The sequence below is a fragment of the Neofelis nebulosa genome, chromosome 2 (assembly GCF_028018385.1).
Source record: "Neofelis nebulosa isolate mNeoNeb1 chromosome 2, mNeoNeb1.pri, whole genome shotgun sequence".
Classification (NCBI taxonomy): Eukaryota; Metazoa; Chordata; class Mammalia; order Carnivora; family Felidae; genus Neofelis; species Neofelis nebulosa.
This window is the reverse complement of record NC_080783.1, coordinates 84956116-84976063: the sequence shown is the minus strand read 5'-3', so window position 1 is coordinate 84976063 and position 19948 is coordinate 84956116. Positions and strand designations below refer to the sequence as shown.

The following is a 19948-nucleotide window of genomic DNA, read 5'->3' as shown; positions in this document are numbered from 1 at the left end:
TTTAAGTGATAATTTTCTACCAAGAAACAGTGAGACATCTGTCTGGTATGTCTGAGGTGGAGAACTGGACATATGGAGCTTAAGTTCTCCCATCCCTTTCTCACTTTGGATCTGAGATGTGTAGCCCTGCTTGCTCCTAGCCATCCCATAAAATGGAGACAAAGCCCCTGTCCTTGTGGAGTGAGGTGTCAGTTTTAGAGTAGAGCCTATGACTGTGTCATTCATAAGGTACATACTTCCATCTCAGAACAAAAGTTGATATTTTGCTGTCGATGTGCTTGGCTTTTTGTAATGTAATTTGAACAGAAATATGGCAAGAAGCATTTGTCATTGTCAAGTCCTAATGCCTACTAAGAGAGATGATTTTGCAAATCATAAGCTGAAAATCTGAGGAGAAATACCTCTTTTGTCAAAATAGTAATTTATTATTTGTCTTGTATGGATATATTATAGTCCTCTCTCTCCCTTTGTCTCTCTATAATCTATCATCCATCCATCCATCCATCCATCTAAAATCCATCCATCTATCTAATATCACGGTCTTTGGACTGATATCCATGCACCAAGAATTATGTCATAAATACTTTGATAACAGCAGCATCCCTATTTTGTTATCAAGAGCATTATCAGGTTTTGCAATTTATTCTGTTGTAAAATACATTATGCCTATTACTCTGATATCCAAAATACTTTTGTACCACATGCAAAATTCATCTGTACTTACCAAGTACCACAGGGATGGGCATAAGGGGAGAAAATAATGCCATCTTCTCAGCTACTTCAGCACAGACTTTTAAATACAGACTTTTCATACTCTGCTCCATTCACAGGAGTTCTTGTCAACTTGCATTATATGTGAATAATACAAAGACTTAAAGACATTCCCTCTGGTTAAATAAGAAAACCTAACAGTTTTCCAGACCATGCAGGATTAATCACACATAATAATTATACAAAGTGATAACACGCAAATTATAAAAGCATATACACACCATTAAACAAACAGTGGCAGAAACATCTAAGAAGAAGGAAAATAAACATTAATTGCTGATGAAAGGGGAATGGAAAAAACACCTAGAGATATAAATTCTCATTTTCACTGGTAAAATATTTGAGGTCTAAGGATTTCAAAGTTCTGGTTCTTCTATGTCTATGCTGGCTCCTCTTGTCAATGAATCATCTGCAGGAAAACACTTGGCCTTGACAGTCCACGGTTAGCCTGGCACACAGAGCAGATTACTAAGCATCTTGTCTTTCATTTTCAATTTTATGCTATTAAACACTTCTTTGATGCCAAAGGAGTCAAGTGAGACTGCAATCCAGAGGAGGAATTTTTAACAAGAGAAAATAAATTTAGATGAACAGACCATTTTAATAGTGCGCTTCTGTTTCCAAAAGCTGCTCCCACACTATCAGAAAGTGTGACGGGTAAGGGATTTCTCTGGTTAACCTACATGTTGTGCTAAAGGAAGCACCCTTCTTAAATTTGATTTTGTTAGTTTAATGTACCAAAACCAAATCAATGTGGCAAAGAAACTTTTGGTTCTCACCAATTCTGTTTCTCCAAAATGGGTCTCACACTTTATAGCTTATACTGTCTCTCATATTCATGAAATGATGGTCTGTGTATTCTTTTGCATCCCTGGGTTTTCTCTGAATGCTGGTAAATTCACTTCTCAGCTCCTCTCATCAAAAAAGTAAACATATTTATACGTGACCAGTGTCTAGCATGGCCTCTTGAATATTTCTCCAGATGAGGGATGGGTGGATGTGGCTAGAAATGTCCATTCTCTCTGTGCTTCACTGGTATTTCTGGTAGGAAGGAAGATACAGCTGGAAAGTGCAGTCATGTCTTCTTAATCCTGTTTAATTGAGGAACAAGCCAAGTCCCTGTGTGCATTCAGGGACAACAGCTTCACCACTGTCTAAGACAGGATCTTACTGCCAATATACCCAGACACCTATTCTGAGTTTTTCAATATTTTGAGAAATACATACAATTACATGCAACAATCATGCCATCCCACATGATACTCAATCACATTCAAACTTGTAGAATACAGTAAAAGCTCTGAGCTTGGAACCAAGAAATTTAGGTTATAAAGTTACAACTGTACTCTAACTAGCTGTATGGTTTGGAGCATGCTAATGACACACACTAAGTCTCAGTTTCCTTACTCATAAAATGATGAGTACATGCAGATTGGAGACAGGCAGATAATGCATTTATGTGATTCAAGTGAGATGCAAGACAAAAGGGCATGGGGATTTGGGTAAGTGTTGGGCTCCAGTCCAGCTGAAGGGTGTGCAGATTCTTTTTTTTTTTTTCTTAATTAAATCTATTAGCTTAATAACACATTTTAACTTGGGTTTAAATTGGAGATCTTAGTTTGTGACTTGTGCTTTTTAAGCCCTTCCAGTGCAAGCTCCTCTGATTCTACAAAAGTCTTCTACAGTGATATTCAAACTAATTTAATACTATAAAACCAAAAGCAGATCAAACCTTTTAGTAAACAATATCATGAACGGAAACCATCAATATGGAATCTCCCCGTTAGCAGCACATACAGTAGGCCATTAAAAGTGTGCCATCATGTTGGTAGTAAACTACATTACATTGCCCTTTTTCTGCATTGACATTTTACTCTCAGTCTACTTTTTGGCTCTGTATGTGGGATCATTAAATGTGTAAAAGGCTCAGATAGCTATATTTTACCTTCTTGTCAAATATTTACATGTCATGGGTAAGGTCTTTCAGAGGAGTTGTGATTAGTTGCCAAGGAATATCAAGAATCAAATGCAACTGTTAGTATTTAAAGGTTTTTCTGTTTATTTCTGCAACTGTGCTGGGTAAACAGTGTCAGTTCAAAGTAAACTCCAGCATATATATATAATTTTCAAAGATGGTAGTCCTTTAAAGTTTTGCATTGTTCCGAACACATGGCATAGTGCTAGGTTTTCAGCCAGCTCTTTGGGGTTAATGGTGCCACGTGTGAAGAATCAAGCAACTGCCTTGCCCTCTGGCCACTTTGAAACTAATTAGAAACTTCCATTAAAGAGCTTAAAATCTAATGAAGACTTACAAGTGAAGAAAATAAACCTAAACAGAACAAATGCAATCACAGTTGTAAAGGGAACAAATTCCAAGTTTCATATTTGGAACAAACAGGAAAATGAAAACAACCTGAATTTGAGAGAGCACAAAGAGGGGGAATGTAAGCTACTGTTTTGCAAGATACTGTTTTGAGTGATGTTGAGAAGGATTGATGGAAGCAACCATTTTTCTCAGTCACTTGAGAACTATATTCTACTTCACCCTCCCTGCCAAGTATTTGTCCCTCATTCCCACCAATGTAATTAGGAAGCTAATTCCATCTAATGATGATTCCCTGTTGGTGACAAATGCTACTTGCTCTATGGATTTACTAATAATCCTCCCCTCCCAACCTCCAGAATGAAGGTAGGAGTATGGAACCTCTGTTTATCCTTGAAATCTGTTTTCTTCCTTTGAAATTACATGAAGAGACACTGTAATGGTTGTTATTTTATTCATTCCCTGTCACTGTTTCCTTCTCTTTCTTCTTCTGCTTCTCTATCCATCCTCCTTTTTCTTTATCATCATTTAAACATCCTTTGTTGCCTATGGAGTTGAGAATTTTTAAGGTCTTCACAAAAAAAATAAGCACTATCTCTTCTGTCCATTGTGTATATTGTAAACTACAATCTGAGGGGACTCTGGAATAGAAAAAAAAACATAAAAATTTAAACAAAATAATAAGGAATAAAAATAATGGAAATGGAATGTCTGCTGAATTTGATGGAGATTTAGGAGGTAGCTTTGTACAGTATGGTAGAAAGAGCACTGGGCTGAGAGCTAACAAATCTAAGGTCTACTCCTTCCTCTACAACTTATTTGCTATAGCACTGAAAAATTGATTTTTCTTACCCAACAGGTGAATGAAAGAAAGCAATACAAACTGATAAGTGCTACAAGAGGAACACCAACTATTTGCTATGAGAATACATATGAGGTAATGTTTGATCCTGGCTTCTGGAATAGGGAAGAATTAGTGGAGAAGATGGCATTTGAACTGGGCCTTGAAGGTTACGATGACCTTCAGTGATCAGAAAAGTGAAAGAAAAGGACAGAAATAGAGGCTTTTCAAATTGATTCCACAATATCAGCAAAGGAAAGTCTAAGCTATTATTTAATTATCAGAAGAGTCTATTTCAACAAAAACATAGGATATTCTCAAAATCTGTAGTATTTACTATATTTACTGTGGTGATTCCCACGAGTGATGCTAAATATTCTTGGCAATTTAAAAATGAGTGAAATACATATATAATAAATATGAACTTAAGTATATTTTCTGCAGAAATTGTGGTAGGTTTTTTTTTTTTTAAGAGAGAGCATGCACGTGTATGAAAGTGGGTAGAGAGAAGGAGAGAGAGAATCTTAAGCAGACTCTATGCTCAGCATGGGACCCAAAGCATAGCCCAACTGGGGACTCAATCTCGCAACCATGAGATCATGACTTCAGCCGAAATCAAGAGTCAGATGCTTAACCGACTAAGCCACTCAGGTGCCCTGGTAGTTCCTAATAATATTTATATTTTAAAGGGCTGTTGTGTTCTGCAAAGGTTATATTATCAACCAGCATTTAGTGAATAGGGTTCAATTTCTTTTACTTGAGGTTTTATGTCTTCTGTATGTTAGAGTCTTAATTTTTTTTTTTTTGGTTATCATTGTGCTATTGTTCATCACTAATTAAACAAAATGGATCATTGATTCTAAATGGTGAACTGAGATCTAAAAGTGGAGAAGAGGGGCGCCTGGGTGGCGCAGTCGGTTAAGCGTCCGACTTCAGCCAGGTCACGATCTCGCGGTCCGTGAGTTCGAGCCCCGCGTCAGGCTCTGGGCAGATGGCTCGGAGCGTGGAGCCTGTTTCCGATTCTGTGTCTCCCTCTGTCTCTGCCCCTCCCCCATTCATGCTCTGTCTCTCTCTGTCCCAAAAATAAATAAAAAACGTTGAAAAAAAAATTAAAAAAAAAATAAAAGTGGAGAAGATAATAGTAAATATAAGAAAGCATATTGTGACTAGGAGCTGATGTCAGCAAACAAAAGAAATCTGTTAGGTACTAAAACAACTAACTCTGCAGGTATGATGAGTTTTTCAAGAACCTGAAATGGAAAAACTAAAGATAGGAATCATGATAATGTGTTTGGGAAAATTAGATTTTATTGGACCATCAGCCCCCCAATCTCTAAGATCCACTGCCTTGTCTGCCATGGACAGAAAGCCTTCAACATTTCCCCCCTTTTTTTTCTTTAACAGAGCACAGGAAGCTCTCACAAACTAGCAAAAAAGTTAAAGACAAATCTATTATAGGAGAGAAAAAGGGAATGAGACATTGGCAAAGTTTTCTGTGCCACATGCTCCTTTTGATAAGTAATGTTTCAATTCAGTGGAATATGGCCTGAAGAGCAATTAGTGTCATGTAGGTGTATCATCAAATACCTTGCTTTACAGCAGAAAAGAACACCAAGGTTTGGCGACTGAAAATGTGCAAGTGATATGTAAACTTGTGGAAGAAGGTCTTTTCTTTATCACTAAATATCATGCTACAGGAAAGGGATATGTCATTCACAGTAAGACGATTTTCTCACCTGTCACATGGATTTCGAAAAGTGCTTTGGGATTAGGACTCCTGGATCATTGAAGAGTATGGCAAGAAAGGGTCAGGTAAGTCAATAAAAAAGTTTACACTGGAAATAATTATTCCTCCATTATGTTCTTTGCAACACTCAGTTGTCATTCAATAATATACCTAGAAGTTTGATTCCATGTTGAATAGAATTTTGAAAACTGAGACTACATACAAATTTATTATGATGCACAATGTCACAATTAAGTACAATTACATACACTCTGGGCAGGGAGTATCTTTATTTTTCACCCTGAAGCATGCTATTTTGAAGGGAAAGTTCTGCATCAGGGATGAAACAAAAATAAGTCCTTTGAAGGCATTGAAAACAGCAGGAAAAAATGCCTACTGTGATTTCAAGAAGAAAGCTCAAATAGAAATAATGAACATCTCAAAAAGAATGAAGCTATTGTTTTCTGGATATACTATGAGTGTTTTTAACTTGAGGATGAACTATCATTATTACCTATGGTACAAGTGACAATTATCATTCCTTCTTTTTTTAAGAGTAAATAGTTATATTTGATTCAGGGCCCAGGAAGTGAATTCATTCTTTTTTCTTATTGTTCCTTTTTTAAACTTTACCATCACTTAGTGATATTTTTAACCTACTGGGAAAAATTAATTAGTTACGTATTTTTGAAAATGTGACCACAGAATACGAAGAGATGTCTATCCAGTACTAAATGGAACAATATGGTGTTTATTCTTTGCTATGTTCTAGGCTTTACTGCTCTCAAAGGTTGTGCTAATGAAAGTATTATACTAATAGTTCCACTTTACAATAATTTAGCTGAAAAAACATGGTCTCTCAATACAAGCATTTTCATGTCAGTTACATGTCAATTGTGATTTTCATCAGTGTTGTCTTCCATCAGCAAATCTTGAAAATGTGAATGATAAGCTGCTTAAGTTAGTATTTATTATACATTGAAAGTAGTCTCTGGTGAGAATTCTATGTTTCATTCGAATGTCTATTCTCTTATTATTTACCCCATTCTCACTTTGATCCAGACTCACTGGTGTCATTAATGTTTTTTGGACCTGTCAATCCCAAGCCTTTACTCTAGCTATTCACTTCGCCTGGATCACTTTCTTCAGATATCTACTTGCCTAAATCTCTTACCTCCTTCAAAGTTTCCTTATCTCACCTTCTCAACTAGGACTGTCATGAAACCCTCAGCTCATTACTCTTACCCTGTTCTGATGTATAGCATTTACCACTTTCTAATGTACTAGATAATCTATTTGTTGGTTACATATATCACTTATTGCCTGTCTTCCCCCTTTAACATATAGGTTCCTCACAGATTAGAAATTTTGTCTGCTATATTCTACAGACCTGATGTATTCAAGTATCTAGAATGCTTCTAAGCAAATAACAGACGTTCAATAAATATTTTTATTGACTTAACTCATTAGTTACCAAAGAGTTATGAGTTAAAGTTGCCTTGTTGAGGGGCGCCTGGGTGGCTCAGTCGGTTGAGCGTCAGGCTTCAGCTCAGGTCATGATCTCGCAGCAGCTCGTGGGTTCGAGCCCCGCCACAGGCTCTGTGCTGACAGCTCAGAGCCTGGAGCCTGCTTCAGATTCTGTGTCTCCCTCTCTCTCTGCCCCAACCCACTCGCATTCTGTCTCTGTCTCTCTCAAAAATAAATAAACATTAAAAAAAAATAAAGTTGCCTTGTTGAAGAAACAAACTGAATGACACATCATGTTTCATTTCGGTAAGTTTACATCATGATAAATTCTTTTTTAATTTGGATAAAATTGATGGGGCTGTGTGTGTGTGTGTGTGTGTGTGTGAAACATCCACTAAATGGTTTACATATGCTAAATTGTTGAGAAATTTTAGCATATTGTATATAAGAAAAAGTTCTGAGAGATGATGTTTGAGAGCAAAAGTTTAGATCAAATTGTGGACAGAAGTGTTTTCAAACAGGACAAATTAATCAGAACCAGTATCAGAGGGAACACCAAGGAAATGACTGAAGAGAAAAGAGTTACAGACATTTCCCAAACACCTAGTCTACCTTGGACGTTGAGATGTCATCCTATAAAATTTTGAATAAACATGTGATCTTTTGGACTTCTTTTTCTTTAATCCTATTTATATTTCAGGGTTATCCAAAGTTAATATGAATTAACTGTGAGAGATAAAATGGAAAATATTAGCAATAAAGAAAGATACCATTACATTAGAGATGCAGATATAGATAAAATGTCATTTTTGCTGAACTCAGAGCCTGGCAATATTTTATGGAAACAAGCAGAAGTCTACTGCTAAAAGATACAGATGACTTTATTCTCAGCCTACTCCTATTAACCTCTCAACATGGATTCATTCATTAGACAACTATTACCTTGCAAAAGATAAATATTAGAATGTGCCAGCACACAGGGTACATCATGAGAGTGGAGGTAAACATGGTGTGGGGTCACAAGTACGTGGAAGAAAGAACTAGGAAATAAATGAGATAACCATAGAATGTGCCCTGATAAATAAAAGATGTGAGAGGCTTAGAAAAATATAGGGCAACCTGAACGTCTGTTCCAAGAAGACCAGGCTTACCTGAAAGACATCCTGGGGCTTAAGGCTCCCAAGTGAAAGCCTAAATTGGTGAGGAAGGCTGTGAAGCAAGCTCTGCCTGTCCTGAAACTCATGGTACTAGGACATGAAAGGTAACAGGGTTGGTTTACATTTCCTGACTTCCAAATTTTCTCAATCTCAATTTATTATTCTTTCCTTAGTTCACTACTCTCTTCTTTCTGTTCTTTAAAGAGGAGTGAAAATAATAACCCTGCCAGCACAAACTGAGTATACTGATTTTAAAGAAATAGGAACAGTGTTGTCAGCATATGTGGGGATTTTCTGTATAACGGGGCTGCTGTTCTGGTAGTTTGGGTGTAGATAACAGTTTATTTGCATGGCTGTTGACTGAGATGACAAGTCCTTATGTTAGATTACAAAATGATTAATTTTTAAAAATAGGAAAAAGAAATAAACAATTCCTCTCTTTGAAAGGCTATCTCATTTCATCCTCTCAGCAACATGTGGGGAACTTTGTTAAAAGCAATTACAGATGAGGCAACTGAGTCTCAGAAAGATTAGGTCATTTTCCTAAAGTATATGAAAGCTTTCATAAATTACGCTACAATGCCAATTCATTTTATTTTTTTCCTTGTAACTCCGTTAAGGGACATAGTCTTTTTTAAAAGTTTTACTTGACTTACATTGTATGAATCCAAGAATTTTTCATAAATCCACAAAACAAGAATTTCCTTCTTGTCTTTCATTTTTGGTTTATGTGCCACTTTCTCAGGCAGACCTTCCCTGGTCATTAAGGCTGGCTTAGCTGATGTGTTTTACACTCTCACAGTACCTGTACTTTTCCTTTGTAGGATAAGCACACCACTTTAGTAATTATAAAGTCAAGTGTGCACTGCATAGTTATCTGCCATTTCACAGCTTCCTGAGCTCAAAGACTTTGCTTATTTTATTAGTTTATTCCCAGCATTTGCTGTAAGCCAATCAAGCTGGAAGGAAGGAAGGAAGGAAGGAAGGAAGGAAGGAAGGAAGGAAAGAAGGAAGGAAGAGAAGGAAGGAGAGGAGGGACGGGAGGGAAGGAGGGAAAGAGGCCTTGCCTGGAAACATCAGAATTATATTCTAGTCTAACCAACCAAGAATATCTGGGGAATTGAAGGTTGTCCTCTTGGCATCAGCAAATGTAACTGCTACACTGTAGCTTCTCTCCTCCTTGTTCCATCAGAGCTCAAGGTCCTCACAATACTCTTCCATTCTAAAGACATAAAACTGTTGCACCTGGTTGGCTCAGTCGGTTAAGTGTCCGACTTTTGGTTTTGGCTCAGGTCATGGTCTCATAGTTTCATGAGTTCAAGCCCAATGTGCATTGGGCTCTGTGCTGACAGTGTGGAGCTTGCTTGGGATTCTCTCTCTCCCTCCCTCTCTCTCTCTGCTCCTACCTCATCCATGCTGTCTCAGTCTCTCTCAAAAATAAATACACTTAAAAAAATTAAAGAGACAAGATTAGCATTATGATATATGAATATAATTCTGTCAAATATTTTAAGTCTTATTTTTCACCCCAATTTCCTCCTATAAATTATAATTTAGATTTCTAAGTAGGATGTCAGAGAAAAAAAAAGAGAAAACACATTTAAAATTGAATTCTATGTGTGTGTGTGTGTGTGTGTGTGTGTGTGTGTGTGTGTGTTTGTAGGTAGGTAATTATATCTTACTTCCTATTTCCACCGTATTATATAGAATAGTAGTTAAAAGATGTAGAGTCTAAAGTCAAACTACCTGGGCTCAAATTGTTTACAGATTGTATTACCTTAGGCAAGCTACTTAGGCTCTCTTTGTCTCATTTTTCTTTAATTTTATCAGTTAAGCTGGGATAATATTACCCACCTCCACATAACAGAAGAGTTAATGTCTCCTAAATCTATCAGCCATTGCCTTGACTATTCAATAAGCCTTGTTCAATAAGTGTTCAATAAGCCTTGACTATTATAGTGATTATTTCAAAGAAAGAAACTATAAATAGAGTATGTGATCATTTGGAGAAATCCAAAGCAGTTTAGCTCCAAAGAGTGTAAAAATACCCTGATATCATCTTCCAATATACAGGTAAAAATATTTAACTTCTAAATTGAATTACTGTGTGGAATTCAGAGGCAAAGTAGGACCAGGAATAAAAATAAATCTCAATATGTTAGAAATGCCTTTTTCTTCCCTATCCTTCTTTCAAAACTCATCTCAAAACTATAAGGAGAACAAGAAAGAGGAATGAAAACTTGAATTTGTCTAAGCTAAGAGATATGTTTAACCATTTAACCCACAATATCTCATGATGGAGAGAGTGGAAAATAATAAATGACTTAGCAGAGTAGGAGAAAGTCAAATCTAAGATTGCAAAGGGGATCCGCATGGGAAAGTTTTCTCAGTTTGCAGATCCCTAGAATGTCTTTGGAACTGATGGGGGGATTAACCTGAATCTGAAAACTGAAATAGATTAAATTTAGGATAAGCAAAATTAGGCTAAATTTCTCCCACTGACTTATCTTAGCATGAATATGAAAAATAAACTGAGCATCTATATATAGAATCTATGTTGTTTCATTGACCTGTATATCTATCCATGTCAATACCACATTCTCTTGGTTATTGTAGCCTTAAAATATGTCCTGAAATCTAGTATTCTAATATCTCCAATTTTGTCCTTCTTTTCCCTTCAAAATTATGTTGCCTTTGCTAGATTCTTTGCTTTTTAGAATCATCTTACCAATTTGAACCAAAACCCAAACCAAACCAAAACCTGATGAGACATGATAGGGATAATGTTGAATGTATGGACAAATTACATATACAGATTAATTAAATCTGTAGATCATTTACATCTTAATAATGATGATTCTTCTGGGTGGCTCAGTCAGTTAAGTGTCTGACTTCAGCTCAGGTCATGATCTCACAGTTCATGAGTTCAAGCCCAGCGTCGGGCTCTGTGCTGACAACTCATGAGAGTCTGGAGCATGCTTCATATTCTGTGTCTCCTTCTCTTTCTGCCCCTCTCCTGCTCATGCTCTCTGTCTCTCTCTCAAAGATTAATGAACTGAAAAAAATGATGATTCTTCTGATACATAAGCATTGTATCCTTCTTTATTTAGGTTTCATTTAAATTCTCCTAGAAACTTTATGTAATTTTCAAAGTATAAGTCTTACATATATTTTGTTAAGTTTATTCTTAAGTACTGAACTGAATATTTTTCACACAATTGAAGATAGAACTTTAAATTTCAATTTCAAATCTATTGTTAATTGGTATATAAAGTATAATAAATTTTTAAATTGAACCTGAACTCTGCACCTATTGAGATAATCACACTTTTTAAAATTTTAATCTATTAATAAGGTAAAGTAATTCATTTGACTTTGAATTTTAAATCTACCTTGCATTCCTGAAATTAACCCACACATTTAAAATTTTTACATTGTTGGGGCACCTGGGTGGCTCAGTCGGTTAAGCAGCCGACTTCGGCTCAGGTCATGATCTTGCGGTCTGTGAGTTCGAGCCCCGCGTCCGGCTCTGTGCTGACAGCTCGGAGCCTGGAGCCTGTTTCGGATTCTGTGTCTCCCTCTCTCTGACCCTCCCCCGTTCATGCTCTGTCTCTCTCTGTCTCAAAAATAAATACACGTTAAAAAAATTTTTTTTTAAAATGAAAAAAATAAAATTTTTACATTGTTGGTCACTGAGTTTCATTGTATTTTTAAAAGTAGTATTCACTTTTGTGAACAAAAGTTCTCAGGTAAATTCTTGGAGATAACAGGTAAGTTCAGATAAGTTCTTGGAGTATGTTGGATCCTTCTGAGGTTTCATTTTAAGCTTTTGGGGCAAGGCAGAGGAACCTCTGCTCAATGGCTAATTTTGCCGCACTACTAAGGTCATAATCTGAGGATTCTACTTGTCTCATTGATTAGAAAAGTTCTGCCATGCTGATTTGTGAGATCATGACCTAATTTTCAATAAGAGTCTGTCTACTCCATTCTAGTGGTTCTTTTTCTGCAGATTCCTCTCACACAGGTATACTCAGCCAAAGACACATGATCTGTAGAACATGATGATTTGAGAAGTTTAGTATCTTTGATGAAAACAAAATAGTGTAAGGGGTCAGACAAAAATTCCCTTTGATGTAATTAAAAAATATATTTAACCTCCAGATATAATCTCCTCGTTCTTATCCAAAGGCCATGATACTATACAAAGACTGATAATCAGCTAGCATTTCAAGTCATTATCAGTAAGGTACTGTTTCTCCATTCATAACCTAAACAAATACTTATTTCTGACCCAATCATTATTTAGATTTGGTTTTAAGTTAGTTAGCTATTATGTTCAAATATCTTGATGGAACTGCACCAAAAGCTGCTTTTGTGTATATGAATAAATAGTTTATTCATATTTAAGAAAAAACATGTTTCTTTCCCAGTAGGAGATATGAAATAATACAGTGAACTATGGGAAGTTCTCAACATATGTTACATAATTCTGATAATGCAAACTGACATTTATTGAGCTCTTACTATGTGCCAAGAACTTTACACACATTATTGTGTTGTGATGGAAAGAATCTTGGAGTTGATGCAAAGTACTTGGTTTTATTTTTCAGCTCTGTCAATCTCTATGTGTCAATGGGAAAACCACACAAGTTTTCCAAGACTTTGTTTACTTGTCTATAAAGTAGGGAAAATGACACCCAGAGAATCTGACAAGAAGCAAGATGTGAAAACCTTTCTAAACCCCTGATACAGTATTGTCTTTGAAGACTTGCCATCATGATATTTGCATATTCCTTTTGACATTCACATTATATGCAATGATTTTTTTTATTTCATGACATATAAACATTGCATATGCATGTATTTACATACATGGACACATATATCTGGGTGTGAGAATATATACACACACAAAAACGCATATACCTATACACATATACTTCCAGCTAGAAGAGTCTCCCCTCTAAGACTGACCTCTATGCAAACTCCTCTTTATATATATATATATATATATATATATATATATATATATTCCTACACATTTTATTATCCATAATTGTAGCAGAGTTTCCTAATTTAATAAATGGGAGATTAGATCTCACTTTAACGGGACAGAGTAATAATTTGTCTTTTCTTCACTTACAAGTTTCCTCTTGTTCCAGTCTTCAAAATTCATACTAAAAAACTTAGATTATCTGAACCAAAAATAATTCACAGTTTTTCAAACATTTCTTGAGTGCCAGCATTAAAGCAACAGTCTCTTGCATTGCTCAAAAAATTACCTTAAATTCCAAGATCAACCCCCATGAGTTTAATTTTATCAAAGAATAGATGTCTTGTCAAATACAGTCCCAACCAACATAATCAGTAGCTTTCAAAGTATGTTTGACATTGAGAAGGACTGAAAAACAACATAGGAGTCAGAGAAACAGACATCGATGGCCTGTCAAATTTTTTGTAGACATCATGCTATTATCAAGGCACATCAGGATAAAATAAAATGACCTAGCTGACCACAGGCTTACAAATGTCTTGGGAAGGAAAGAAAAACGGTGAATCAAAAGGTAGCTTTGTTGCATGTCCCCCCAGGCCTTCTTATTGACAGGAATGACAATGGTCCCAAGATGCACCATTATCTATGACCAGCAAGCAGACATCAAATGCTCCTGAGCTGTATCTGTCAGAATAGAAAATTCTGCTCAAAACAGACAGAGCTTGTTACATTTTGTTCAGCTAAGGTTTGTCAAAAGCCAGGGTCACTTGTGTGTGCCCTGCCCTGAAGGGGAATTGTAAAACGAGAGAAGTACAGGATTCCTCGATGTTTCTTCTGCAAGGAGACTTTGAGTCTGCTTGACCAAAATGTTTTGAAAGTCAAGTCATGACTCAAAGGAAGTGGAAAACAAAGTTAATAGTCTGTCATTTTACTACTTAGGAATGAGGCTCACATGGTAAAGAGTCAGAGTTTAAAAAGATTCCTACATTTAGAGAATTTTTGTGCTAAGTGTGATTTGTTATTTCAAACTCAAAAGGGAAAATACTACTCTTATTGAAATTAGAGAGAACAAGTTAATGTGTTCTGGCCAAGCATTTTGTGCCACAGCATTATGGAGTTTATTATAGTCTGAAATATTTACACTGGTAAGAGATTCCTCTAATTTGCTTCTTTTTGACTAAAGAGAGATTTTATATACAAATGTTCAGCCTCTGACATTTAAGTAAACTCACTAACTTGGAGAAACATCTGTTGACCACTCATAAGAAAATTTCAGGTTGAGAGTATTTTTTTAATTGATTCCTTAAAAAAATTAACACAAACTTTTTTCCTCTTTCAATAAATTTGAGAGTGCAAATGTAGCCACCCCAAAGAGTGTGAAAAAAGAGATAATTTTCCTCCCCTCCCCTACCTGATCTTTGTCTCTCTTTCCCTCCTCAACTCCTCCTTTTCCTTCCCTCCTTTTGTCTCTTCTTTTGAGTGCTTTACTTCTCAATTTATAGTTTCACATTTTTCCTAGGGCCAGAAACAAATTCAATTTTGATCAAACTTGAGGTCTTGATAAAAAGTGTTATCATATGTTATAATTCCTATGTTACATAATTTTTTTAAAAAATGCGGTTTGCAAACTGATGGCCACCATTATTTTAGTTTGTCTATACAATCTTTTCTAAGAGTGTTATTTATTTTCCACTTGTAAAGATTGGAAAATTTCACACAATAACTTTAATTTCTACATTCCTAGAAAAACAGGGGGTGGCAGTAATTTAGCAGTGCTTAGCTCGAGTTTCTGCAAGCAGTAGTCTTCTACAGTGCACTGAGTGAGGAACAGGGCTGGACAGGCCTGTGATCTACAGGTATCACAGTTCCATAAGGTTTATTTCTCTCACTTATCCATAGAGATTTGAGTTCTGCTAAACTCAATTAATGGATTAAACCAATCAGCTATTATCCATATTCTACGTGACTGTGCAATTCTAGTTAGAAACTCAGAAGTGAGAATATAATTTTCTAATTCTTGAATAAGTGGAAATTCTGCCCCTATCACTAGATTGCTAGCTTTGCCAGGAGATAGACAATATTTTAGACATTGTTTGTTATTCGTGTTCATGCACTAGTGACCATGAAGTAGCATTCAGTCAATGCTTGTGGCAAAGAAAGAAGAGAAAGAAAAGAAAAGAAAAGAAAAGAAAAGAAAAGAAAAGAAGGAGAGAGGGAAGGAAGGAAGGAATGGAGGAAGGGAGGAAGGAAGGAAGGAAGGAAGGAAGGAAGGAAGGAAGGAAGAAGGAAGGGACAGGGAGGGAGAAAAAGAAAATATTTCAAAAAGAAAAAATGCATCTTTCATTTTCTTCTGTTTTCAATTGTACCAGTGATTTTGTATGTACCTTAATAAACACTCTTGTTCAACTGGGAAATAACATAGACCTCAGGATTCTATATCATTCAGCTAATATTAGAGTGAAGCTCACATGAGATCCTATAACAATTTATGTAATTTTAGAGAAACTCCATGATAATGATGGATGACACATACTTTTCTTGATAATACCTTACCGCCAATAATGTCGTGCAAGGTCATCCATCTGCCTTAACTGTCTCTCAACTATAAAGCTATAAATACTACCACCATTCTAATCACTAAGGCAAAGAAATGTTTCTGTGGTGATATAAAAATTCCTCATAACTTGGAATATCTTTTAATTATTGACAGCTCTAAATTTTTTCCCACACAGAATTCCATTGCTCTGCATTAATTAGAGAAAGAAGATACTTGATTTGGAGACAGAAGCCCTTGGGATCAAGTCCTAAACATGACATTTATTAGCAGTACTACAATCGACAGTCACTTAACCCTGATATATGTTAATCTTTCCATCGGTAAAGTGGAGTCAAAGACATGTCCCTCACTAACATTACAGTGTTGTAAAAAACTCCATTGAAAGCAATGTAAAAATGTACACATTTCATGATTTTCAGAAATCTACAGGCACATCTTAAACAAGAAATGTAATATTTGAGAACAGATTCCTGCCTTTATAATAAAACATACAATTTGAGATTTTTTATTCATCATTCAACCTAGTAAGAACAATTGATTTGCCCATTCAACTAATCTAATGGCCAGTTTGACTGAATTAACCGATTACTTCTGTAACAGCCAGTTGATCAGTTCTTGCCAGCAGAGAAATGCAAAGTGTCAAAATGTGTGTTAGGATTATCTACAGTAATTTACTCTTTGCTTTATTTCTGATTCTTTGATTCCTGTTTTTTTTTTAATGTTTATTGATTTCTGAGAGAGAGAAAGAGAGAGAGCACGAGTGGGAGAGGGGCAGAGAGAGAGGGTGGCAGAGGATCTGAAGCAGGCTCCATGCTGACAGCAGAGATCCTGACACAGGGCTTGAACCGAAGAACTACAAGATTATGACATGAGGCGAAGTCATACGCAGAACCATTTGAGCCACCTAGGTACACCTGATTCCTGGATTTCTAATGCTAGAGTACAGGTGTGGTGTCCCTCATAAAATGCAAAAATGCCTATGGTTACCCAGAAATCTAACAAGACAACAGTGATTTTGTCCAATAATCACTGTAACTATTTTTCTCACTTTACACTGATACACTTTGAAATTCCTATTCATCTCTCTTACACAAGTTCAAATGACCAACACTATGAAGCTTTTATGAAATTCTCTAGATTAAGTTGAATACTCATAGTGTTCTATTTTTACAACATTCTATGCATTACATTCTAATTATCTGTTTATGTGGCCACCTCTAATAAAATTGTGAGGACCTTGAAGACAGAGACTATGTCATCTTCACGTTGGAACAACCACCACAACAACAATCTAACACAGCTGGACTTTGCAAGCATTACTTGCAAAAGCTGTTGCAAAAATAACAACAACTAAGTTTAAAGAGGAATGCAAGAGTTATTATACTACGGATCAATGGGAAAATTAAATTTATAAACAATAAGAGGAAAAAGAATATATGAAGGGAGGTAATATATTTGGGTTAAACTGTGGTCCCTTCCCTCCCCCCATTCACTGACTTAAACATCTTGGTCCACTGCTCTTCCTTCTACCTTAGGAATAGCTAATTTTCCTATTCACTTTCCTCACAGGTGGGAAGACATACTCTTGAATGAAGAATTATCCAAAAATCCATGACTTTTGATTGTACATAGTAGACAAAAATCTTTCCTTAAACTTTCTGATGGATGATCAAAACCAAAGGCATACGACTGAGATCAAGGATTATAAAACATAAGCTACATAATGGGGCAAATATGACAACTAAAAAATTATTTTCCTTCCCAAAGACAAAGAAGATTTTGACTAACCTTAAGGAAAGAAAGGATTGCAGGAAATATGACTCTAATTTAGGCACTGTGAGTATCTGAGGAGGTATCCCATCAATAGAGGGGAAATGAAAAATAACAACAACTACGTTTAGAGGTGTATTGCAAGCTAAAGTAACTTTAGTCAATTCTCAGGTGGAACTAGAAAGTGCTGGCCAACTAGAAGTCAAAAGCTGGGATTTGGATGATATTGCAAATGTACACTGATAGAGCAGAGGCTATGGAAGAACTGAGGATGCCACTGGTAATTGTGAGCCACATGATGATAGCCAAATTCAGGAGAGACCAGATACCATGAAACCAAAGCCAGTGGCCAGAGAGAGTCATGTGAAGCCATGTCCCTTTGCTCACTACATGTGATAGGTTAGCTGTTAGAAATTTAAACTGTTCACAGGGAGAAGGGAGGAAGCAGATAGGAGGAAATAAAAATATTGGATTGGTTGAGTTTAAAGTATGATTATACTACACTTAATGCTAGAAGTGATTTTATGATCTTTAATTAAAAATGGGAAAATTTCAGCTGCTAATTCAAACAGGAAAATCAAAAGAAAATTTTGGTTACATTAAAAAAAGTTGTACTTTTTATATTCAGGTGTGTGTACTGTTGCTATCACACAATTTAAAAAAGCTGCATGTACTTTAGTGTATAGTTAGGGGTTCAAAGGGTCTTGGATGGTCTTTCAGAATGACAGCAATAGATACTTGGTAATAAAAGATAGTTTTTACTGACTTGGATAATCCATCTTACATTACTCTCATAAGGTCTGATTATGTTTTGTCATTATTTATGATTACAAAGTCATAATGCTGTAATAATGACTATTGCTATGTTATGTTTTCATTTTAAAAGTTTTGTGGAAAACAAAGCCTGGATTCCATGAAGAAAACAGCTCTCCTTTCATACTTTTGGTATTTGGTTTATTTAAAAATTTAAAAATAACCTGAGTCTAAGCTTATACTCAATTACTTACAAACTGTGTGCCTTGAGCAACTTGATTAACAGGTCTGAACTACCTTGCTTCCATAGTGTGTGTAATGGGGATAAATCCATTTGTCTCAGCTTTCCAAAGGGATTACTGGACAGTTCAAAACTTTAATGTATGAGGTGTACTGAAAGTGAAAGAGCTCTGCAATGCAGCTTATTGTTTTATCAATATGTTATAAAATATTTCTCAACACTTGCAAAGATACATTTTCACTTTTCATTATAACAGAGTTATTTAATCATTCATGAAATAAAATCACCTGACTATATAAGTTGGTGGGTTCCCTTATAACACCTAATTTTATCTTTAGGACTGATAAGATACTTTAATGTACAATGCATAGGCTTGGAATAATAAATTACTGAAAATATGTGCTAGCCCAGTATTTGTACTTACTCATTTTGCCTATTTAGACTCAGTCAAGGAGATTCTAGGAGCTAAAATTTTCATAGATACTGGAAGAGTTTATCATAGAACTGTCATCAAAATAAAAAATAAAATGTAAAACAATGAGAAAAATTTCAGAAACATTTTCATGGTGGAATTTGAACTGAGGCTTTAGTCATTATCATCGTGTATACAAAAGAGTAACTTTTTTCTCTCTTCCATTCTCAAACACTCTCAATACACCAAGAGAAGACACCAGCTGTTGCAAAATTTCATTTTGTTTGAATGGCAGAAAGGCAAATCCAAGTGCATCTACCATCTTTTATTATGCATAGATCTTACAAACATAGAGTAGGGTGTGTATGAAAAACTAATAAGTTGCAAGCCTAGCAAGACATAGTGAGGGAAGAAACTGGATTGTATGAAAGGCCATTCACTGTCTCCTCTGTGCACTGAATCCCTGTGCCTATACTTCTATTCTACAGTGTAAGCCTAGTTTAACCTAACTAGAACCAGGAAGTGATGATACTCGTGTCAGATTCCACTAGCCAGAAGTACTCTGGGGAATAAAGATGTTAATTTTTTACTGCTGAGAAAAATAAATAAATGTGGAATAAGGATCACTATAAACCACCCCAACGTTGTCCCTTACCTTACTTTTGTCAAGACATGTGAAGTCATTTACTTCTCATTCCTACTATTTGGTTTGAATTTTACCCATAGAGAAGCTTGTAGAAATTCAATGACCATAAACATTGTTCTGAAGGAAGAGAACTTAGTTAAAGTGCAAATTAAAATAGTTACTTGAATTTTAGAGTTAAACTATAGAAGTCATTAATCTTCCAATGGAGTAGGTTTTAGTAAAAAGCACTAATGAAATTTTTCATACTGTAATTTGTCTTTTTTCCCCCATTAAAATAGAAGGTATTCTAAA

General features: G+C 35.7%; 1 long non-coding RNA gene across 1 annotated transcript in view; it reads right to left on the bottom strand.

The window, feature by feature from the left end:
* Positions 1 to 14695: 14695 nt before the first annotated feature.
* The window catches only part of LOC131503729 (uncharacterized), a 262197-nt gene continuing 256944 nt past the window's right edge, over positions 14696 to 19948 (bottom strand). The window contains exon 3 of the long non-coding RNA XR_009257549.1: positions 14696 to 14793. This is a non-coding gene — a long non-coding RNA (uncharacterized LOC131503729). The remainder of the gene's footprint in view (positions 14794 to 19948) is intronic.